This window comes from Lepidothrix coronata, unplaced genomic scaffold (assembly GCF_001604755.1).
Source record: "Lepidothrix coronata isolate B3197 unplaced genomic scaffold, Lepidothrix_coronata-1.0 Scaffold124, whole genome shotgun sequence".
NCBI lineage: Eukaryota > Metazoa > Chordata > Aves > Passeriformes > Pipridae > Lepidothrix > Lepidothrix coronata.
The window spans coordinates 3,873,382-3,898,155 of NW_016690304.1; the positions used below are offsets into that span (position 1 = coordinate 3,873,382).

At 42.0% G+C, this 24,774-nt stretch overlaps 1 long non-coding RNA gene across 2 annotated transcripts in view; it reads right to left on the minus strand.

Moving 5' to 3' along the window:
- The window catches only part of LOC108502791, a 142,947-nt gene that overhangs the window by 57,387 nt on the left and 60,786 nt on the right, over nucleotides 1-24,774 (minus strand). Inside the window, exon 9 of one of the 2 annotated variants that reach the window (XR_001876624.1) lies at nucleotides 6,926-7,070. The exons of the other annotated variant lie outside the window; for it this stretch is intronic. This is a non-coding gene — a long non-coding RNA (uncharacterized LOC108502791). Of the gene's footprint in view, nucleotides 1-6,925; nucleotides 7,071-24,774 lie in introns of those variants that run through there. 2 annotated transcript variants of the gene reach the window in all.

The window sequence follows — 24,774 nt, forward strand, 5'->3', positions numbered from 1 at the left end:
CACAGGCATTTGCAAGTCTTCCCTCCTGATGTGGCTCCTGCTCCAGTCCTGTGCCTGTGCATCCATGGCACGGGACCTGCTGCTAAAGGACGGTGGTGATGCTTTGTTCCCATGGACAAGAGGGAATGGGCTCAGTGATGGCTACAGGGACAGCATTTCATGGGAGCAAAATTTCCTTTAAGATCCTCAACTTGAGAGGAATTCCAAGGTTAAGGCAGAACAGGATAGGATTTTGCAAGCAGATCATTATTTGGAGGTTTTAGTACTCTGCCTCTAACCACACCAGAGGAGATCAAAAGTTTGGTTCTTTCTGGTCCTTCTCATAACTCATCAACTTAGAAAGAAAAATAACTGGAAATTACAGATGTCAGGTCAGGAGTGAAAAATCATTCTGAATGGGCCAAAATGCCAGATCATCAGTACCTCTGAAATAACAATGCTAGACTTTATAAGCTGAAATACCTGAGGCAAGAAAAAACTCCAACCAACAGCCCAGATTATCTCACATTTATTTTTAAAACACTGTACTGACCAAATTCCTTCCTGAATCATACACAGGCCAGAGACTGTCCTATAAATTACTGCAGCACTGAAAAAGTCAGCTCACAGTCATAGGCCATACCATCTTTGCAAAAATCTGAGTACACTGCATGGGCCTTTAAGTTTGCATCCTATGCCTTACATGTGGCTGCTGGAGGTCAGCTTTGGGGTTTTGTTTGCTCCTGTAGCCCCATGGCAAGATGGTCTATTTGAATCCAGGTGGTAGATGAGAATGTTGCAGCTCTGTGCCCCCATTCCTGTTGGTGCTACTCCAGCCTCTCTGAGACAAAGCTCCCTTTTATCAGCAACAGAGATTTTGTTTGGAAAGGTGTGGACAGGTTGGACTGGGACAAAGACAGGAATTTAGGTCTGTGGTAAGATCTGAAGCATTAAGTGCACTTAGTGGTTCGCTGGAAACCCTGATTGCGACAAAGACAGGTTGGATGGAGAAAAATCTACCACAGTTTTGCTCCAAATAGAACTGTAAGAGACATTTCAGTGGCAGGTGTTCCAGGTGCCTTATGTAGCCCTCACCAACAACGGCATCTCCGTAGCCCAGGGCCAGGGTCTGCTCCCAGCAGGTTGTGGCTGGGAGCAGCAGGGTCAGCACTGTCACACAGCTCCCTCAGCCTTCAGACTGGGGCACAGCCACCGCCGTGACATTCCTCTAATTTATGTTCCTACCCAAACTGATTATGATCTTCTCAATTCACTGCCCCTGAATGCAGCTGAATTAAGACACCAGGGTAATAAATGGGCTACCATATTAACAGTGATGTATCTCCCCGTTCCACAGAGCCAACGTCAGACCAATTTTCATGTGGAAGTCATACAGTCACTAGACTTCACTGCCATTAAGAAACAGTTAAACATTAATTAATAGGCATTTAAACTTACTAGGACATGTTTAGTGAAAAATTCTCCATTGGCAGAATAGTAATTGGCTTTCTAAATCTCACAGATCCCTTAAAAATGATTTTTTTTTATTTGCATGCCCCATTGCTCCACCATTTTAATGTACAGTTCATTTGGTAATCATGTACAGACAGACAGACAACTAATCTATTTCTTCTGACACTTTGTTTTAAAGTCCCATTTAATGTGATCACTTCCTAAGAGAATAGAGAATATAGCAGGAGAAAAAAATGTAAATGAAAGCATTTATCAGCCTTAAAAGAAACACAAGAACGGACTGTTAATGTTCAGAAACTCACTGACATTCCAATAGCAGTAGTCATTTCCAAGCACTCTCTCCAGGAGTGAAAACATAATGGAAAATTTAAGTTTGCTGTCCCCTGCTTCACGCTACTGTATCTCCTTATTTTAAAAAAATCAATACAGGCTATTAATCATTTCACCCCACGTCCAAAGACTGTGAATGCCTTAAAAGGTAAGCTGTAAAGGTCTGGAGAAAAAAAAAAAAAACAGAAAGAAAAAAATCAAACTCATCATATATAGGAGACAGACATTTCAAACTGATATTTAAATTATACACTGTCTCTCACCGTTTTTTTACAGATCTCAGCCTCCTCACTCTGTTGAAACACACAGTCACAAACAGAGATGATTATTTCTCTACCCTTACTGACCAGCCCAGGAGCAAAGAAAAGGAAGACAGGATTTTATTCAACAATTTAGAGCTCTTTCTTATCCTTTTTATCTTAGCATTTTTCCCCCTTAGCTTTTATACACAGGATATAAAAATAAACAGAATCATAAAACACTGAATAAAGTCAGCTTCCTTTTGTCTTCTTGCAGACTCCTTTTTCCAGGATCACTCACTCCAGAAACTCATTTTGGCAACTGAGAGCACGTTGGCACATCTCAGCTTGGTGCAGAGCTGACCAGAAGTGGATCAGCAGCTTCATAAGCCAGGAGGAGAAATGCCATTCTGCACCACACCAGAGTGCTGCTGATCTCAGTTACTGGGGAGTCCTTGTGCACCTCACGCACGGGTTGTGACCCCAGGCCGACAGCACACAATCCATGATGCCCACAGCAGTTCCTCAGGAAAGGCAGACTGTACCAACTCCATTGATCACAGTGTAGTTAGACCATTTCAGACCACATTGATAGTTTCACTACAAACATCAATAATTAAAGATTTTTTAAATCCCCCTGGCCATCTGTCAGTCTGTAAGTGGGCAGCCATAGAAACACTAACCCAGACCCTGCACGATAAGACACTGTTGTTTCACCTCAGAATTTTTCACCACCACCAAAGAACTGGTGACCAAAATCACTGCTGAGGGGACCAGAGCCCCCCCAGCAACTTCTTTACAGAAATGCTTTTATGAAAGAGCAACACATTCTCTTAAAGTGGTGCATTCTCTGAAACTGCAACAGGCTCAGCAAAAAAACTTAAAATAACTGCGTTTCTAGTTGGCGACCCTTACTAATTTTCAACAAAAAAACGTGCTTAATACCAATGGGAAAGAAAAGCCCACATCACTGGAAAGGTGACAGAGACACCACGACCTCACCACAGTAGCATCTCTAATTTAATGCTGCCTTTACTTCACATGTAATGCCAGCAAATTAAAGCCTTCACATTTTAAACAATTATTGACTTGTCTGATTTATGAATACAAAGAAAGCTAAGTAGTCAAAATGCTGTTTGGGCTGACTGCATTGGGCTTTAGCTGGAAATGCTTGTCCCAAAATAGGGAAAGCCTGCCCTCTAGAGCACTGTCCCTCGCTGAGAGAAACCCATCTGCATCAACCGATTTGCACTTAGTGTCTAGCAGAGAAAAGTGAACTTGTGTGATTGCTTTAGTCCTTTCTCAGATGAATTGAATTTTCAGTTAGAAGTATTTGAGTCTTTGACCTAGAAAAAAGTTTTCAGGTCAAGGTTAAAACATAATGAATTCCCAGCTGTGTGAGAAGGGACATGAGCAAAACCCAGCACAGGAACCCAAACATGCTGCTTTAGCACCACTGGGGCCACCTCTGCAAAGGAGCAAAAGGAACTGCCTCTCCGAGACACACCAAAGCCCACACCAAGCTGCCATCTGCTCTCCAGCACCAGCTGGACAAAAAGAAGGCATAAAATTCCCACAGATAGAAAACCTGTTCACATTCCCAGCTGAACACCACTGCCATACAGTTCCCAGTGGTGGCACTTGCTGCCCTGCACACCTGCATTGTGGCTCTGTTGCTACACTGACCACGCAGAATGACAGCACTTGGTCCCACCTGGAACTGCTGCCTGCACTGGAGAAGCATCGCCCAGCTCTTTGGGTCCTCCCCACTGCACTCCCCAAGCAAATCTGACAGAGCAGGCAGGAAGGGAGAGACAGAGAGAATAATGGGATCCTTGCATCCTTACCCCACTGCACCCTCCTTTGTCAAAGTAGCAAATTCATTTATAGCCACATGTCAGGAGCAACACATGGGGAACAACAGCATAAAGAGAATCGTTCACCCCTTATATCATACACTTAGTGATATATATTGTACCTGCTTGAATAAGGCATAGTCTGACCCAAGAATAGATCACAGGAAGCAGAAGGACACAGATGAAAGTCATTGCTTTCAGACACCCTTTGAGGATTCAAGGTAAAATACTTTACAAAAAAGTACAGGGTACAAAGCACTTCACAAAAAATGGCAGGCCAGATTCTCAGGTCGCTTCAGAAAACTGTATTAAATTTGCCAACAGGAACCTCCTGGCCATAGTTCAAGTCACCTGGACACTGATCCTTTCTGCACTGGTCCACCTCTACACTCTTCTACACCTCTCAGGCAGTAGCACTGAAAAATACTAAATCACTGTAGCTCAAGGTGACTTAACCTTTCTCTGCTTGTATTCTTCACTTCTTTAGCCTCACGTGGCAGACCTGGGAATTAAGCTACAGGCTGGCATGGGAGGGAGCAATGGTTTGGGGTGTCCTCACAGAGAGCCTGCAGTTTGTAGTGGTGTCAGAATGTGGAAAGAGCAAGTGTTTGGCAGAAGGTGGAGGAGAGGTGTTTGTGGTAAATGAGAGTGAGCGTTCAGGGCTGGGCAGACAGATGGAGGTTTGCATCAGTGAGAATAGGTAGAAAATGAGAGCATCTTAGTGGCATATTTAATTTCCGTATGCTTGTTCTTTTAGGCAACAACCTGAGCAACTGCATTCATTTCATGCACAGACATCTCTAAGGATACTCTCATATATGGAAATCACTGAAATCACAAATGAAATACATTTGTCTCCCTGATGCATTGCAAGAGCCTTTTCACCAGGCACAGCTACTCGGTGCAGCAGACTCAGTTAAAATAAGCAACAACGCACAGAAAAAAATGCTCAGTTGTGTTCCTCTGAGCCTCTAGGAAACCATAACTAATTACTGTTATTTAAAGAGGAAATGCTATTAAATCATTTGGGGTGGACAGAGCACCGATCTGATGGGAGGAGGGCTGTGAGCCACAGCAGAGCATGATATGGGAAAATACACGTTTGCAGACCAGTTGAACTCTCCCCATCCACTTCTCATTGCCAGGCAAACATATTCCTGAAACTTGCCCCAAATGTCACCATCACTTTCTGTTAATCCTCTCAAAGGTGTAAGAGGATCTTCTAATGACAGAGGAATTAAAAATCTCACTGCTACTTTGAGTTCAGTGGACAGCATGACCGAATGATCCCCCCTTCCTGCCCCCAGGAACCAGGTCAGGGAAGCAGTACATCACAGAGAGCCAGCACCTCCTGCTCTGATGTGCTTGCACAGTTCAGCTGATAAAAACCAGACAGCACACAGTGCCAGGCAATACAGATGGAGACCACTTGCCTTTTCACTGTACCTGCACAGATAGCAATATTAGCTTTTCTAGTTGTATTCCTTGTAACAATTTCTTTTTCTGTCTGTTTTGGAAGCTGGAAAATTTCAACAGCATTAATATGCTTCAGTCCCCAGTCCCATCAGAAAATGTTTGTTCCTTGGACAGAATATGAATCACTGTAATGGACTAGCTTAGCTTCCACTTCTACATACTAATGTGAGATGCATGAAGTACCAACAATGTGAACACTTAATTTACATTTGGGCAAAAAGGGAATGACACATACAAAGTATTTGCCTTCGTTAAAGTGCTTTTGCACTTCTGTGAGCTTTGCTGATGTTACTTCATGGCATTTCCTTTGCTGCTGAAAAGGCCACCCTGTCAGGAACAGTGGTGCTGGACTTTGAAGATCTGAACCATAGGAGGTAGAGAAATAAAAACAAAGACATACTGTGTTTATCTAATCCTTTCACTTCCCATCCTTCTTGGATTTGGAAATGGGACATTTAGGAGCAGAGGAGGTTCTGCAGAAGTAATGTGCATTCAGTTTTATGGTTTACTCAGCAAGGCCTAGTCTTCCTTGGACTATTTTTTTTCATGCCTTCTTAACTAACTTGAATGTCTAAGAACATTTCCATACTAGGCTAATAATTGTATGGCATTTCCAAAGGTGCTTACAACATGAACTGGTGAAACAGCAGAGCGATTAAACCTGAAAACATTCTCACTGGATAATTTCTGATGAACTATCATTTCTGTTTTAGTTGCTGAACACTTTATGTGCTGCAGAATATTTTTTTGTATTGAAAATTTTCTATGGGAGTAGAGTACGAGCTGTTTTTCTTTTTTGAAACTGGCTTTCTGGAGCAGCTGTTAATCTCTCTCACACAGACCAACTAATGAAGAGACTGTGTCCAGCAGGTCAGGTACAATGGCAGACTTGGAAGGTAGAAAACTCTTTGTGCTCTTCAACACTACCTCTCTGCTGCTATTTGCCCCTGCTGTGAAAAATAGCTATTTTAATCCAGATCCTGGAGGGGTGAAGGAGGCACAATCATCTTCCCTGCACCTTTACCTGCAGCTGCTGCCACCAAATCATTAACAGTGCTAACAACATAGTGATAAGCAAACACAAAGCCACGCCCTCAAGGAAAACTAATTAAAAAGGCTGCTCTTTACTCAGCTGAGCCCATATCACACTCAGGGGAACTTGCTGAGTGCCAATCAAAAAGTTAACTAAGTTCAACTACTTATTAAAGTAACAAATATGCTTAATTAAAATTTTGAAAAATTATTTTCAATTAGGTAGTTTTTTCCTGAATTTGAAGTGTGAAACTTAAAAATTTCGGCAGGAATATTTCTCAAGTTTGATCTTCTGTATGAAATAATAATAGGAAGAATATGGCACGAAGCCCAGTTTGATGAAATCAGGGCTAAGTCTGAAAACAGACATATGTTCTTCAGACAATGACTCCTGTATGCAAATCTAGAGAAAAGAATGTCAGTAACATTCCCCGTTAACATAGGGCTCAAACTCAGTCATTACATTCACTTTATTAAACTGATATTTCACCTTAATTATAGAGGAATAAGGTGACTCACAGTGGAGGAATCATGAGCTCTGTTTCAGCACTTTTGGAAGCAGACATCTGTAGAAAACCAGTAGAGTGGAGGTTGACTGGAAAGGTATCTTCCACAATGAATGTCCTCCTCATTTATGATCAGCCATAACATTTGTTCAAACATTGCTGAAGTTGCAGATGATTTCCTATCAAAAATCCAAATTTTATGTCATATTTGTAATTAAATGTAAAAACTTTCCCTGAGACACAGTATATTGACTTGCCAGCTATGTTCTACCTCTATTTCACACCTTTGCAGTATAAAAAAAGGTTTGACCTGTAAGAAGACATTGGCTTGGTTAGTAGTTGAGGTAGTAGTAGGTTAGTTAATTTGAAAGTGTTAAGAAACTACATTTGGGCATTTCTTAGGCGTAAAAGTATTGAAATTTGAGACATTTGAGACACTTTGCAATGAACCTTTTTCTCAAAAACCAAATCTCAGAACACAACAAAGCCAAATGCTACCACCTGCTCACTGGCATTTTAGGAAGTCTTAAATTTTGAATGCACACACATCCACCAGCCTTTTCCATCACCAAGACAGGGAAGGCAAAAGGAAAGCTGGCAATCACATCAACAACTCAGAGCTTATCCCCAAGAGCCTCTCTCTAACCACCAGGTCTCTGAAACTGGGAAGAGGAAAGAAGATAGCACAAAGGAAGTGCTAAAGTCTCTAGTTGTGTACAAACCCTCTTGACTTTTCGTCTGATGCAGGAGTAAACAGAAGGAAGTGCTGATAAATGTCAGCACACACAGCAACACTGCCACCACCACACCTGCCCTGTATTTCCCTCTCTCTCCATGTCTTCCAACTCCAGAGAAGAAAAACTAAACCTGGGATGCAGCCCCTGAGCAAGATAAACACTGGAGGAACAAGTTGCTTTTGCAGTGTTTGCTATTTATCAGTCTCATCAGATATAACAAGGGGAGCACATAGTCATCAATTTATTAGCAGGGAAAGTGAGCTGCCTCCAGAAAGGCAACAGAAAGAAGGGTCAGGTCCTATTTATCAATTTTTTGCCCCATATTCCATGTAACATCTGAAAATTCAGGGAATACATAACAGCTACAGGGAATACGTAATAGGGAATATCAGCTTTATCACTTAGAGTGAAAGGACTGGATCATCCATGATGTGGCAGGAGCCATTAGAAATAAGGAAAAAGTTGTGCCTTTATTGCAAAAAAGGAATTCAAGGTCACTGAGCCCAAAAGACTCCCAGCCAGCTGAACAAGGGGATTTCTGCCAGAAAGCTCTGTTGCCTTCTTTTTTCTACAGAAGCTTAAATAGGAAGATAGAGCTACACAGGCCAATTCTAGTCATGTAACCTTGAGGGAAGCAGCTTGAGGGCCTCAGCCAACCAAGGAGAGCTTTTCCAAATCCAAGTCAGCCACTCCATCCTTGTTAAGAGGACTTGACAGAAGGAAGCAGAGGTAGGGGAGGTCTTGGCTTCAAGGCTGTTGCACAAGAGGTCTATGAAAAGAGAAAGATCAGATAAAGGACTGTGCACTTTTCCACAAATCTAAAACTTTCTTGGACTCTGTGAGGGAAAAAATGAGTGGGAAGAAAGAAAAGAAATCAAAAAATCTTTGCTAAGCTCCCGTTCCAGTGTTTAACATTGCTGTTGGATGAAGCAAAAACAACCAAAGTTTATGCAGACTGGTGGTGAATAAATCTAAGCTGCTCCCAGAGTCAAAGCATCCACAGTCATAGAGTCCTAGAATATCCTGAGCTGAAAGGGACCCACAGGGATCATCAAAGTCCAACTCCTGGCCCAGGTCTCACAGCTGAAAGGCAGCCAGAGGCAGGATCTGAAATTAGACACACAACCAGTCCCTCCCCAGATGAGTGGTCCCCTGGCAAGATACCAGTGGCAGAACCTGCTTCCAACAGGTCAGGCTGCACAACTGATTCACACTGTGACAATAAAATACAGCTTATCTACTCTGTGACTGCAAGGGATAACACAGGTGGCATTTCACCTTGACTGCTGTGATAACAGGAACATAATAGAAATTCATCCTGAACACAATTCTTTCAGCAGGAATACAGAGATATGTTAATTACACAGTGGTACTGCATTTGGATTCTAGCTATCCTAAATGATATTTTTAGGTCTAATTCATGTAAAATGAGGAGACAGTCTTTTGAAGGCACAGTAATTACATCTGGTCAAACTGCTACAAGAAAATCAAGCCATTATGAGTATAGGCTGGAGCCTGGGTAGATGCTTAGTGAACACAGACCAGAGCAGATTCACTGCCTGCTGTATTTCCCAAACAGCAGCAGAGATTATAATGTTAAATTCAAGTGAAGCTGATTCAGAGTAATTCAGTTAGGAGGTCATATGCTACGCTGGTGCCACTGTCTAGTGGATAAAACTGTAATTGTAAAATTTATTTTTCTCTTTTCAAATCTTTAAGGTAAGACTGGAAGCACAGAATAAACATCAAATTAACATTATGCATACCATGTATGACATTCAGGAACTACTTTTATGCCAACAAACCTATGGTATATGTATCCTAAAAAAAAATTACAAGAATTATACTGTGGAATAATAAAAAATAAAGAGGGTCAGGGATGTTACTGAAAAGTATTAAAGCTTCCTTCCAAGTACAAATCTATGAACCTACAGATGTGTCATGTTTTATAGACTCTAGGTTTGATTCTTTCCTTCCTGAAAATGACTTTACGTGACAGGAATTATGTAACAGAGTCACTCCTGTCTCACATGAAAGGAAAGTCACAGTTTGGACACTTGAGTGAACGCTACCAGATCCTCTGATCCTCTCAAAGGGCTCTCCTGAAGCACCGGGAGAACAAATCATACTCATTTCCATTCTGTCTGGGAGTGCAAGGATTGCTTCTTACTGCATGAGTCCCTGTGTCCCTGAGCCCAAGAGGGACACTTCACAGGCTCCTAGAAGTCTTCCATCTTAGGGAACTGCTTTGAAAGCAATCCCACAATAAAACATTTACTGATTTTAATGGTTAAAGTTGGGTGGGTTTTTTAAACAGCAAAAAGAAAAAAGAGGAGTGCTTTTTCTGGATGCTTCCACAAGAAAAAATCTTTTTGGTTTTTTCTCTTCAATTGCTTCTCAGAAGAAGCTTGCTCAGGTGACAGGGATTAAAAATGTGCAATATCAAGAGAGATGCTTTTTAGGCAAAGACAAAAAAATGAACAACAAAAAATAAGCTGTCACATTTGAGGTTGAGGTTTGTTTAAAATCACAGACTTTTCTTTTGACAGTTCAGTTTGTAAAGCCAAAAGGCACAAATTTCATCACTACAAAGAGTATTTAATAAAGGAGAGGGAGAAGTAGGGCTGTCTGAGCCTCCAAAGGATCCTTCCTGCCCAAATTCCTATTTGTTTGGGACACCACAAGTACTGGGGCTGCTGCAGTGAGACAGAGAAAGTGGCAGGATACCAGCTTCAAATTAAGAGGATTCTCTAGGCCAAGCTTTCTGCATGGAACAGAGCTCTCCGTGGATGTTCTGATAAAGGAAGCCTTCAGATCTAAAAATATCCATAGAAGACACAAACAAACTCAAAGAGGACAAAACTGATTAGCAGTTTTTGCATTTGATTTTAAACTATGCTTTAAACTGGAAGTGACGTTTTGTCAGGAAGCCAGCTTTGCAATTCCTTTTATTTCATTTTTCTGACAAAACCCAGCAGCATGTCTTTTGCAGTTCTCTCTTATTTATTAATTTCATGAATAAAAGATTTTTCTGGTGACTAACTCACCCTGACTTTCTGGCCACCAATCCTGCCCTTTTTATTCCTTTAGGGAATGGATTTCCTTCCAAATTTAAATGGCAGGCCTAAAGAACACTTTAATGATGGCATGCTACACAAGCAGTACCATTCTTCCTCGAGGAGCTGATTTACCTGCCTCAAAAAAACCCCCAGTGCTTCAATTAAGGAATTTAAATTATTCATAAGGAGAAAAAAAATCCCACCTTTGCCAAATGTTGTCAGCCATTTCCTTAGATGATGCAAATAGGCACAGTAAAATAATATCATTTTTTAAACCAGTTAGCACTGAAGATGAGAAGAATCACCAGTCACAGCAAACTTGGGGCAAGCCCAATATTTACAAGACTTGGAAAAAAAGGCACTTGCTTAGCTTGAAACAATAGAAATCCACTTTAATTCACCCTAAGACAGGAAGAGCCATCTCTCAGTAGATCTCAGTTCTCCAAGTTACTTTAATTACATCAAACTTTGTTTTTCATTTTAACAACATATCTATGCCAAATACCCCCTGGTAAAATGAAGAAATCATGTCCCCAGTGAAGTCAACGACAAGCCACACGTTCATTTCAAGAGATCCCAGATCTCAGCCCCAGTTTATTATCCTAAAATGAATAGTCAATTTTCACATACTATTACTCCACAACAATGCAGAGTTCAGTTCAAACACCATAGCCAAGGGCAGCCAGTGTCCTTCAGATCAATGCACAACCCTACAACAGACAATAAAGGAACAGCGTGACAATGGGAAATTTCTTTAAAATCCAGCACTTTTATCAGCCTTAAATAAGCTCTAGAATGAGTTATTACCTGTTCTCAAAAGCCACGGGAACTGGTGCCAGAAAACTCAAGCATAAAATGTTTTTCTGTGCAATAAAATTGAAGTAAGGAAGGCATTCATCACCTCCATTCTCAACTGAAAGTCCATGGACTCCCAGAATCTCGTTTAAAAACATGTTCCCTCCATGCTGGGCGAGAGAAAGGCCACAGAGCTCCTACCTGAGGGAAAGAAGAGACCAGTCACACTTGAGCCCTAGAATTGCTCTCACCTCCGTATCCAACTCACTGCCAGGAGGGATCTCTGACAGGGAACCTGTGTGCAGCTGCTTCATAATTGCTCCAAGCAGCACCTCAGCTCAGTGTTTTCCTGCTCTCCTTTCCAGAGAGTGGGATTAGCTCTGGCCCAGGTGCACCCTGGGGAAAGAGACCACAGGACAAGGAGGGAGAGTTCTGGGACCAAGCTTCCACCAAACTATTGGGCATCTTTTCTACATTCATGTTTTACTCTTGTGCACTGCAGAAAGTCAAATAATGAAAAGTTAAAAATGTAAAGTCCATACAGTAAGTCTTGTCCTGAAGTAAACAGTACAGCCATTAAAGAAAGAAGGTAAAGTATAAAGAAGAAAACACACTGTAACAATGGCCACTGGACTATGTTAAGGGCTGGGAAGACTGAAATGGAAACATGTCACTTTGTTACATCCATCCCTACAAGACCTGCAAGTGAGCCCACAGCTTCCAATTGTGTCTGTATTGTCAGAAAATGACAGTTCTGCACTTTGTTTCTTTCATATTACTGATTCAGAGAGAGCACTGAAGCAATTTTAAACACGATTCTGTGCAGTAACAGTATTAGAGGGATTGCTGTGTGTCCATTCTGCAGAAATCAAAGCCAAAAAAAAAGATGTTTTAGACTTCAGCCTTGGCGTGTTCCATTTACACTTGGCATCACAAAATAAGGAATGGGTGTCCTAACAGCAACAGAAAGGAGAGATGTCATCCCCTAATAACTTCTGCTGGTGCATGGTGGAAGGCTTAGGTGAGATCCTGGAGAATGCTGTACTTGTTTTAGACAACAGTAATGCCAGATCCAGCTTCTCTTCAAAAGTACCCAAAGACCCTCAGAATGACACACACTTTCAACATAGTTCTTCCATGAATGTACCTCTGTCACACTCCAGAGTCTCCCAAAACAGCATGCTAGAAGAGCACAGTCGACTCCAAGAACATGGGACACCAAGACATGTGGCCGAGAAAAAAATTTCTCATTATTTCAGGCTCCTTTTCACAGTATCATAGAACCATTTATGTTGAAAAAGACTCTTAAGATCATCAAGTCCAATCATTAACCTACTGCTAAACCACACCACACCTACACGTCCTTCAAATCCCTCCAGAGATGGAGACCCCACCACTTTCCCGGACAGTCTGTTCCAGTGCTTGACCACCCTTGTGGCAAAGAAATTTTTCCTGATATCCAACCTACATCTCCACTGCTGCAATTTTTGTGCCTTCATTTTTCCTTGTATCTTAAGGCCAGAACCTCGTGGTCCCACACGTGCAGAAAGCAGGAGCAAGAGAAGCCTTGATTTTCACAAGTAGTGAAACGGAGGATTTGGTGATTAACACTAATTTGAGGCTCAGCTTTCCTTAATCTAGTGACACCTGGGACTCTTGACAGAAGGTTGCTACAGCCCTTTTGGAGGAACATCTGGTCACTTTTGACTTCAGGTGTACTTTTGCACTGCTGCCCAGTGCAGATCTGATCTTGCTACCCCAGCTGTGGAGTTGGTGTTTTAACTCCAGGCACCTAAGTGAGAGATATGGCAACCCATTTGTCATATCCTGGTTTTACATGTGCTGCTACAGGAACCTTTGCAACTAGGACAAAGGCCAAAATAAAGTGAATGTGAAATAAATATTCATTGAGAGCACAAGTAATAGGGTTTCATAGGGATTAAGTCAGGAAATTGGAAAACAGAGCATGAGAAAATATATTATTAAATTATGCATTTCTCTCATCTTATGAATAATATAGAACTGAAATTGATAAACAAAACTCTAGGTGCCACCAGTGTTATTTGGGAAAAAAATAAAGTAATTGTAAATATTGCACAATCATTTCAGTATTACGGTAAAGACATCTTCACCTTAATGCTTCAATTTTAATTTACCTATTGTGCAATCTGTATGTGAAAAAAATATCATTATTAAATTACACTCCATAAATGTTCCCAGAAGATGTTGTATCAGCATAATTTAAAGGATGAGAATTGAAAATTAAAGTTTCGTTTTCTATCATCAGAGTGTTGTGTTTTGGATGAATAAATGTCAGAAATTGCAACAGCACACATTAGTTACCATGGATATTCTTACTGGGCCCAATCATAAAGTTGCTCCCTGTAACAAAGATTAAACTCTGGCTCCACTGAAGTCACAAGGGGTTTTCCTCTCATGCTTCTGAAGGCACAGTCCTAAAGTAGGTGAAAGGATGAAGCACTAATTAATCTTTCATCGAGGGCAATTTTTCCTCCAGAGATTCTTAACTGATGGAATAACAAAATATTGAAAAATTAAGTCCTCTAAACGTGAATTCAAAAAACCTTCTAATGATCTCTCTATCACCAGTAATTAGAAATTATTGAATATTTGCAGTCTTTATTCATCTGCTCTCATCCTATAGTGCTAACCCTGCAGATGTATGGTCAGGTGACTTACAAGTGTAAATGATGGCCCATAGGGGACATTTTAAACAGTGACTAAGTGTGAAAGAGATGAGTAAGTGCTAATGGGATTTTCAGAACCGTTTTCAAACAAGAGTTGCATCCAACAAGATTCTGAAAAAGCTCACTTAGCACCTATCTGGAGTGTCAGCTTCTTGACTTTCTAAAAAGACCCAGGTGAACAAATTTTATATGATACCTGTGGTGTACTTAGCACATGGATGAATTCGAGTGGAACCTACAAGAACCAGTCTATGTATTATTAATTAATTACAAAATGCCAGTGAACTGTGAGCCCAGAGCCAAGCAGGAAAGGTATCATGTGAAAAATGCTTGTGTATTTCTTTGCTTAGCCATGGGATTTTAGGCAGAACTAACAGAAGACGGGACAGCAGGGATTAAAGAACCACCATCCCGCTGTGACCAATTGACTTCAGGGGTTTAATTTCCACCTTTAGGGTATTAAAAGGGTATTAAAACATAAGCTTTTGCAGCTTTACCAATGATTCCATAATTGAGCTCAAAGTAGCTGTTTCATAACCACAGATTGTGACTGGAAGCAATGACAAAGTCATCAGCTGTGTGATCTTGGGCACTCACCACCTCCTCGGTCTGAAAGGTCCTCTGTGTGGCCCATGCCTCTTCCTAACCATTTATTTTGCTGCTACTGGCAAAGAAAGGACAGAATATAATGTTTTAAGGGAAGATTATGAGTTTTAACTGCTTGCCTTTAAAACAAGCATTAAAGACCAAAAACCCTGCTGGGTTATTAGCAAACTTCTGACCAACAAAAAAAAAAAACCCAAAACCATAGGCCCTAACTGAGCTCAAGGGAGCTTCAGGTGAGAGCTCAGTTACACACAAATTCTTCCTCTCTCTCAGTCCCCCTCATATATGATTTTTATTAGCAACATTCTAAAACTTTGCCTTCAGCCAGTCTCTGTTACTCTTAGCTTCTTTTGCAACTGAAGCCTGCACTTCAGAAATACTGCACTTGTCTGGATATGAACTACAGTGATGTAAGGAAAAAGGGGTCAAGATGGGATTATATAAGAAAAGCATACAGTAAACTAATTCTTAAGTCTTTTCACATCTCTTTTATGCTCCTCTGGCAGCCTCAGGCAGCTCCTGCCCTCTTTAAAGTTACCCTGTGCTATCAGGCTGTTGAAAAGGCTCTGGGGAGAAAAGGAATCTGCACCAGATGTCATTAATTGAGATCTACCATTTTCCTAGTTCCTCCAAATAAGCATCATGATAACTGTATCCCTCATTACAGCACTTGAGCAGGAAAAAAAGCAAAAACTGCAGCACACCTAAAGGCAATACACCTGTAACTCCCACTTCCTAAAAAAGGGCAAACATATTGATTTATCTATAAAGGAAAAGTAGCTTCAGTTCTGCAAACATTTTCAAAAACCACCTACCTGTCTTGAGAGACAGAGTGGCCAGTGGCTGCAGAAAGCTAGCCTTGGGAACTGGCAGAAAGTCAGAGCACTTACAAACCACAAGTGGCTTTACAGACCTTCGTGATATAAGCACTTCCAAGGAAGTGCTCCAGGGAAGGAGAGAGGATAAAAATGCAAAAAATAGCAAAGAGAGACATTCTGGACCCCACACAACTCTGGAAGGCTCAGGAAAGCTCTAGGACACATCAGGGGCAGTAAGAGTGCACTGCTCAGCACTTGGCCTGTGCACTGTGGGTTTTAAACAGTACAAGTCCCTGTAGGAGATCTCAGCACTCATTTGAGCCACCTCCTCCATGACATGGGAGCCACTGCTCTGAAAGGCTGTCCTGTGCCACCATGGTGGCAGGGCAGGGGGACCTCTGCAACACTCATTTCAGAGGCAGCGTCAAGACACTCACATACACGGTTTTTTTCGGAAGAGCACTTGCCGTATCCTTTGGGAGCATTCCAGAGCAACAAGAACTACAAATCTCCCCTTTCCCACTCCTAAGAAAGCAGAGATAAGCCCCACAGAAGGGTCTTGGGGGTTTTCTTGGGCACTTGGAGGAATAAAGGTACATCGCCTCCTGTTGCACAAACACCAGCCAGTTTTTGACAGTGTTGGTGCAGCTTCCAGCTCTCTAAGCAAGAAGAAGCTTTATCATCTGCAGCATGAGAAGGATGTCAGGATTCTGCTCATGACTAATGACTTCATGCTGTATTGCTTCAGGACTACACCTTGAGTTAAATAACTTCTGAAAATTAATTGAAGAGTTACCCAAGCAAGAAGATGGTGAAAAAATCTTCGGGACTGCATCCTGCCTTTCTAGATGCACATCAATATCTGCCCCAATGTCTGCCTGCAGCTTGTAGCCTCTGGTGCTGTGAGATGTGGACACGGGGAAGGGATGGAAAGAAAAAAGAGAAGGAGGAAAAAAAAGAAAGGAGAACCACCTGAAAAGAGAGATAAGTAACTGGGGACATTACAAAGCTGGCTTGTGCAGTAAAAAGCCCAGTGTATAGAATCAATTGAAGATTTCAACACAAGGGAACAAGGGTCTCATCTCAGCTGCTGATCAGTTTAGATTCAGGGCCACAATAAGAAATGCTACGTTCCATGGCTGCACCTCCTGATTATTGAGAACAATTTCTACTTAGGAGTCTTTGTTTAGTTAAGATAGATCCCATACACTTAGTGATTTTTTTACCTGATGAGCGCAATTCAGACAAAATTCACAATCAGAGATCATAATAGCTTTCACACATTAGCAGATGTCAACAATCCCTCTGGTTCACAAAATCCAATCCATTGAGAAAAAGGTTTTGAAAGCATATGGCCCTGAAAACAAGGCAAACAGGAGAAAACTCCCAACTAAAAAAGAGAAAAAGAAAGTTTAAGGAAAGGTCAGTAGTTACAGGCACCCACACTTTAAAAGACAAGAGGAAAAACAATCAAGTAGAAAGAACAGCAGGTGCTGATATTGCCAGAACTGCAGCTTATCCTTAACTGTCCTATTCATTGGAAAGCCAAGAGTTGTCCATCTCTGATCCCTGGATACCATCAACAGCTGACACTGAAGCATGGCATTACCAAAGACTGCCTATGTCAGGATAACTGTCTCCCATTTATCTTCTCTGCCACCAGGAATCTGTTCGTGCAGATCCCAAAACAAAATCTGGCAGAGAAACCGAATCAGAATTGAAACAGCCAGAGGAACAAACTCTTCCCCTTTCTTTTGGACAAAAGCAGGTAGTGAGTGACTGCTGAATTTAGCTAATAAAGCAGTTATGTGTGCAGTGTTCTCCTGTATTCAAACAAACAAAGGTCATTTCGGTTGCTCTTAAGCAGTAACACAAAATGTGCAAATGCAAAATCTGTGTAGTACAAACCAAATAAGAAGTGTCTAAATGGGCAGTACAGTGTTTTTCTCAAACTCCATATGGCCAGCCCATTGTAGCAGATCCTCAGCTGATTTAAACTGCAGCACTGCTGACATGGAGATGAGGAGCAGCAGCAATACACATCTTCCCACATGCTCCTTCCCCAACACATATGGTTTGGTCGTTTACACGAAGGAGACAGAAAAAGGGCTGCAGGCTTGTGGGTTTGCCAACAGTTAATTATTGAAATGAGAAATTCTGCTCTCAAGGGTGCAGAAATGACAGTTGTTCTTTATGCTGGGACCAAGACAGACATTCTCTCCTACAGCCATGAGAAAATAAAGGTAAGACCTCCATACCTGGCAGTAAATGAACACCATCATTACGCTGCTGCCAGGCAGCCATGACCCCTGACAAAGCTGGCCATGACCCCTGACAAAATCTTTAATAGTTCCGCGATCACTGCATGCCTCCATTTCTTTCTTTTGCTTTAGCTGTTTAGAAGGGGTGATGATGGACTAAATGGTTGAGGTAAGAGCTCAGTGCCCATGTGATGTGTGATAGACCATTGGGACAGATAGTGGCCCTTCATAGCTAGGAAAGATCTTATGGTCTGCCTCAATCAGTCAACCCATACTCCTTCCCCTTCTCCCCTGGAAAACTGAAAAAAGGACAAAAGCAAAGCATATGCTGCTTTTGAAGATGAAAACAAGAGGATGGGTTTCAGCAGCAAAAATGCTGCATTGTAGACTCTTCTCTCAGGGCATTTGCACTCTGACCAAAGACACACACCTGTAGCACTAAACCTGCATTATATGGGAAAACTGTTGTTTAAACATGTCTTAAAATGGCTTTTTGTGGTCTCTTTGCAAACACGTTTCTTCTTCCCAACACCCCCCACGACAAGTGTTATCCCATGCAGGAACGTCCTGAGGATATATCCTGAGGTGTTCTCATTGGCCCCTTTTAACCCCTTCCTATGGGTTGTTAACCCCTTCCTGCAACCTGTAATTGGTTACTCTGTGAATCCTCCTAACCCTATAAATGTAACCCCCCCAACAATAAACTCTCTCTTGCCTCCTCTCCCTGCCAGTGTGCTGTCTCTGTACCTGCCACGAGACCACGTGGGTGGAAGGAGGGGAGAGCACCTCTCCCCTCAAGGCTCAGGACCTGAAGAAACCCCTGGTGCTGGAGTTCCCTTTCCCTATCCACCTCAAGCCGTCGGAAATGGTTCCTCCGATGGAAATGGAACTAGAACTGGGCCACCCCACGCCACGGGGGGAAAGGGATCCAGACACACCCATCATCATCAGACAGCCAATATGTGCTGGCCTGTTTACAGAGAAAAATTACTCACCTAGCTGAAGGTTCCCTGCTGTGAACCTTGATTCTCCTTAAGGGTAAGGGAAACTCATTCAGAGTTGATTTAGTTCTTCCTGGTGGAGCCCTGAGAGCAGACTGGTGATATGAGTAACACCCAGCAGCTGTGTCAAAGGAACCAGGCCTGACAGCACAAGAGGGTAATTCACCTTCAGCCAAAGTAACACCAGGCCAGATCTGTGGGGTATTATTTAAAGGGAGCTCTGATGAAGAATTTGCACAAAAAAATTTAACATCCCTCCTCATCTTTGCACTTGGACTACATCTAAATGTTGCAAATTCTTCCTGCATAACATCTCTTAAAATATCAACTTGCAAGATCACACAGTCAAAATCCTCAACCAAGCTCATTCAACATTCAGCTGTGCACTGTGACATCCTCTTCCTTGTCTGATGAACATAAAGGCTTTTCCTCACCTGTCCTTGACTCCCATCACACTGTTTTTCTGCTTCTTCCCACCTCTCTATCACAAACGTATGCTCCTTGTTTTCACTGCCAAGGCCTTGGCAAAGCTATCCTTTCCCTTGCCATCAGCTCTTACACAAACATCCCAGGTTGCAACCAGCTCTTCAAACCCCTCAGCAGCCTTGGGGCACAACAGGGCTGGGGAAGTGAACACCCTGCTCAGACAGAGCAAAGCTGGGACACTTCCACAGCCACAGCACTGATGACATCAGCTACTTCTAATACCCCAAAAGTGCCTTTTGCACCGGGGTGATGATTTGCAAATGGAGTGAGAAGGAATCAGGCCTGTCTTCACCCTGACAGCTCTCCAGTTGTGCACCACTGTGGCCATTTCTGCCCAAGGCAGGGTTCTTGCCATGCAGGACCACTTGTAAAATCTCTTTTGCCCTGTCTATAGTATTCCCTCAAGCTTTTCATCCAATGCAGTCATAAATCTGTCTGATATTCCTCCCTGGGTAACATTTGATTGCCATGGCATTATTCCAGACCTGACCTTGTATCTTTTGAGTCTGTGGCAATGGACTGTAGGGAAAATTCAGCTTCAACTCCACTGTAGCACACAGACTATTTACAAATACGCAACTGTTCAGAGAGGCAAGTGCATTCAGCAATTCTGTATTTTACTACTGAGGAAAAGGGGACAAGAGGGATGGCAAGGCATCTTCCAGTCACAAAAATTAATATTTAAAATAACATTCAGAAGTCAGGTGTAAAATTCTGGAAAAAGTCACAGATACCAGCAAGGCCAAAGTGTTATTCCAGGCAGCAAAGTCTGGACTTAGACTCCATAACAGTCTACAATAATCAGATGATGCAAATCCCAGCACATGGCATCAGAGCCAGGCTGCCAGCACAGCGACTCTGGGCACCACCCTCTCCCTCTCCAGACTGCATCCCCATCTGCTGTGAGTTTGATGCCTTAAGCCCCCAATGGTTTTTTATTTTTCTAATATTGGTAAGCCTTATAAGTTTTATAAGTAGGTTTTAAAAGCAGTAACCCTCCCTCCTTTGTCCCTTGTCCCTTTCCCTTTCTCTAGCACCCTTGTTCACACATTCCTTAACCCTCTTACCCCATTCTATGCTCCCTATATCACCCCTACCCCTGAATACAGCAGAAATGTGTAGTCTTTTGTCAAGGCAAGGCTTAGATTGTTGGCAGAACAGCGTATCAGGGCCTTGTATCTCCGAAATGCACCCCAGACCCATTTTAAGGGGGTGGACCCGGGGTGGGCCAGAGTAAAGGCCACAGGGTGGGTACATCTGGGATTGGATGGATGGTATTATAAAATGTAACATCTCAGGCACGGCCTGCGCGTGTCTTGTAACATCTTAGCCTTGGCATAATAAACCCTTTCTTATCTCACCCCTAATTAACTGCTCTGGAGATTTTTTCAGCACCAAAATTCCACGGCAACAGTTGGCCATGGGCAGCAGCCTCTCCAGAGCACAGAACCATCTGAAACAAATGCTCACAGATGACATATTTTATTTCCAGCATCTACTTTTTCCTTTTGTAAGTTGTACAGGTGCCAGGCAGAGAAGCTGGAGTCAAATGACAAGTGAACTTGGGGCAGACTACCAACTCTGAAATACTCAAAGATGTGTAGGCTGTGTACAATTCCCCATGGAAGTGTACAGGGAAACTGCCGATTTGTAATATAATCACTCGTAAGGAGAAGATGAACTTAAAAAAATACCACCAAACATGTAAAACTGCCAAATCAGAGTCTTTGTTAATATTTGCCATAATAACACAAATAAGCAACTGATATAAATGTTTTTTTCTTAAAGTTTGGGAGTCTAACATTCCTAGAAAGGAAGCTGATCTTGACCTGAGTCAAAAGAGTTTTTGCTGTAGTCATTGACTTAAGAGCAACGGTCACACCTGGCAAAGGACAAAATAAATGAAAAAAACAATTGTGTTCATTTTTACACTTGCATCATGGCTTGAGACAGCACCCTAATTATCAAATTCATCCAAAAATATCAGCTTCTGTAACATTCATCTACAGAACTATCAAGCTTTTGCTTTCAACTCAATGAAGCTTTTGGAAAGACCTTTACCATTCCGCATTCAAAAAGTAAAATAGTTTCATTTCTATTCTTTACTTAATCCCGAGGAGAAAGTTGATAGGCTTATCATCAATAAAAATAAAAAAATAAGTGCCATGTAGTCCTTTTACCTAAAATAATCTGTGCAGTCCGATCCCAGTGTTGTATTTTCCAACATCTCTATAGCAGTTTAGGAAGAGCAGTAATCACAGCCAAGGCCTGAAAGCTGGTTTTCTGGCAATTTTCTGTTTCAATGCAGAAAATATAGAGGGCTCAAATGAAGAACAACTGCTACACATGGCCTGGATATGCTGTTGATGTTCTGATATTTCCATTTTATAGCTTTAATAGGTGTTTCTATAGCTTTAGTAGGTGTTAAAATAACAGCATCGCTTTCTAGCAGCCTAGACCCTCACACCAGCCATAATACTGTCATCTAACATTCATTTCACTTACTGCAAGTAACAAGAGAAGGATTAGACACTTTTTTTTTTTAAATTAGGAAAACCAGAACTGCTTAATAACTTACATTAAATTCCTGGTGTGGAAACTGCTGCAGTAAAACTTAACGGTGGGAAAAGACTCAACAAGAGAGAATGATTTTGTCTGAAGTAGCTGGATAAGTTCATCTTTATATTTCCTAGCAAGATAATGAATGAGGAACAAAACACATTTTTCTGTGTTTCCCAGCATAGCAAATGTCTCAGTGAGCAGTTGTGTTACTGACAGCCCTGGAAAATTACAGATTTCAAAATGAAATGTGTCTAACCATCACATAACAGAGTGAAGACCACAGCAGTGAAGATATTATCTCTACTGTACTGAAATCACAGATCTCACTGACATCCTATTCATCCTCAGCCACGAACTGCACACACCAAAGTTTCTGACAACCAAGTACCAATTCCTTCTCTTGCCTCACTGCTCAACTATTGCAATCTAGGAGTTTAGGGGCACTTGTATTGCTTTTCCACTGAGCTAAGAAGAGTCTGAAAGGGAGCATGTCACGGTGTTTCACAGGAAGAGCAGGAATCTCTGATTTGACTCCAAGGAGAGAGCTGACAGTTGTGGTGGTGAAGGGAAGTGAAGATAATAATTTCTGTGGCATCATGTTCTTGGAGCTATTCGTGCAGAAAGCACCAGTGATAGAAAAAGCCAAAGTTGCTTTAGAGCTAGCACTTATGCTTGAGAGTGATACGGCAGCCTAATTAACTGTATTTAAAATGTAGCCAGTCTAGGGGTTGAAAAGTCAAGTCAAATCTCACAGGACCCAAAAGGAAGGACTGTGCCAGCATTTACTGAATAACCATCATGTTTTCCACTAGGTTAACAGGCAGCTGTGCCAGTGCTGCTCAGGCCTCTTCCTCAGCTTGTGTCTCCAGAGCAAGAACAGATTTCATGCCCATTTACAGGGCAGTCCCTGCAGTGTTCCCTGTGGATATGTTTCTCCCATCTCAATAGCAGTAAGACAGTAATTTGTGTGGGGACAGGTGGGAGCAGAGGTGGGTATCAGTACCCTTAGAAAGCTGATAGCAGCACTGCCCTGACTGCTGCACTTCGCTCCCACATCACATGGGATGCTGTAGGCAGACAGCTGGAGTTCTGTATGTGTGCTACATGCAAAGGCAGTTGCACTGACCTTCCCTTTTCGTTACTTGATTGAATTCAGTCACAGACAAAACAGAGGAATCTACATGTTCCCTTTTGTTCAGAAGCTGTGTCTTTTCTGAGCCACACTACATACATAATGTCTGTGGGGTAACCCAGAACAAAGAGTGAGTGTAAAACTGCACCACAGCCAACACACCAGCAGGGTTAAAGTAGTACAGGGGTTAAGATCACTGGAAAAAGTAAGAGGGGTGGCAGATTTTCTCACTGAACTCTGAATCTTTCTCTATCTAGGCTTTCCCAGTGTTATTCTGAGCTTCCTGTGCCCAAAACCTTGCATTTGGAAGCACTACGCCCTGGCCAGCGCTTGCACACTTGTTGGCACTCTCAAGCCCCAGCACAGCACAGCAGAACACAGGACACTTGCAATGCAGACACAGCTGGCTGCCACACAATCCCATTTGTTCTCTGCACTTTGCAGGAAAACTTGTGCCCCACTGGAGTTCCACACTGACACCAGAATGAGGTTTGCTTTTCTACAGACAATTGGTTTTGCCACATGTTCCTGCTGTGGGCTGCATCATTGCACTGGGAGACAAACTCAAGACCTGTGCAGAATTCCCTGAGCCTTTCCCTGCTGCATTACCAGCACCACAAAGCAGACACCAGTTTGGGTCAGCTTTTCATTCCTGTTACAAAGCATAGGATGACAACGTTTAGGCATTTACAAATGGATTATGAACCTAAAGTAAAATGCTACTGCTGACTTCTGTGACTCCAGACAATTGCAGCAGACACTGGTTAAAGCTCTCAGCAGTTGCTACATGCTCGAATAAAAAAACATAAGGAACATAAATTATATCTTAAAGGAACACGGATTCCCAAAAAAGAGTACATGCAAAAGTCAACATATTAGAAAGCTGTACAACAAACCACAACCACACAGCACATTGTTTTATGTGATTACTAACAAGACTTGATATCAATACTGTATTCCAAGAGAAGACTGTCCTTTCTTTCAAGGCTTCTAGCACTTGCACAAACAACTCTTCATAAATGACTGCAGGATCCCACTGTATACTACGCAATCTGCTGCAGGAAAACATGACTTACGTACTATCTTGCTTTTAGTATTGCCAAAACCTATGTTCTGTTCCACAAATATACTTAGAAGATCAGAAAAAAGGTAACATTTATAGAAATAGTAAAGGGACTGGTTTGTTGGCTGGTCTTCAATAAGTTAGAGATTATTTCTGTTGCCTCAGTCTTCAACCAAAATATAAAGGATCAGAAATTTGCAATGAAGAATTAATTCAGGAACAAAGTAAAACAACAAACCAACACCTCCCCAGCCCTCTAATCCACCAGTCTGGCTTTGCAACATGCTTGGTTGCGCTATGCAGGAAACCATTCCAAACCAGTGTATTGATTTATTCTGGTCTTCAAAGAGAATTATAGTTTTAAAGAAATAAATGGATAAACAGGCTTCTCTTTAATTTCTCGAACACTTACTAACAAATCTGCCCATGTACAAGAGAAATATGCAGGGCATAGAAGAGTTCAGCATTTTTAGGTGAAAAACAGGCATTTTAGTATTAGCGATACTTGTGTCTTTCCCACTACAGCTGTCTGCAGACACCGCTCTTTTCTGGCTATCATTAAGTTATTAAAGCTGCCACTTGCAGTCAGTGCAAAGGGATGTCTAAAAAAGGAGGTCAGTGCAAATGTCAAATACCGGTGTCCAGTTACTACCTA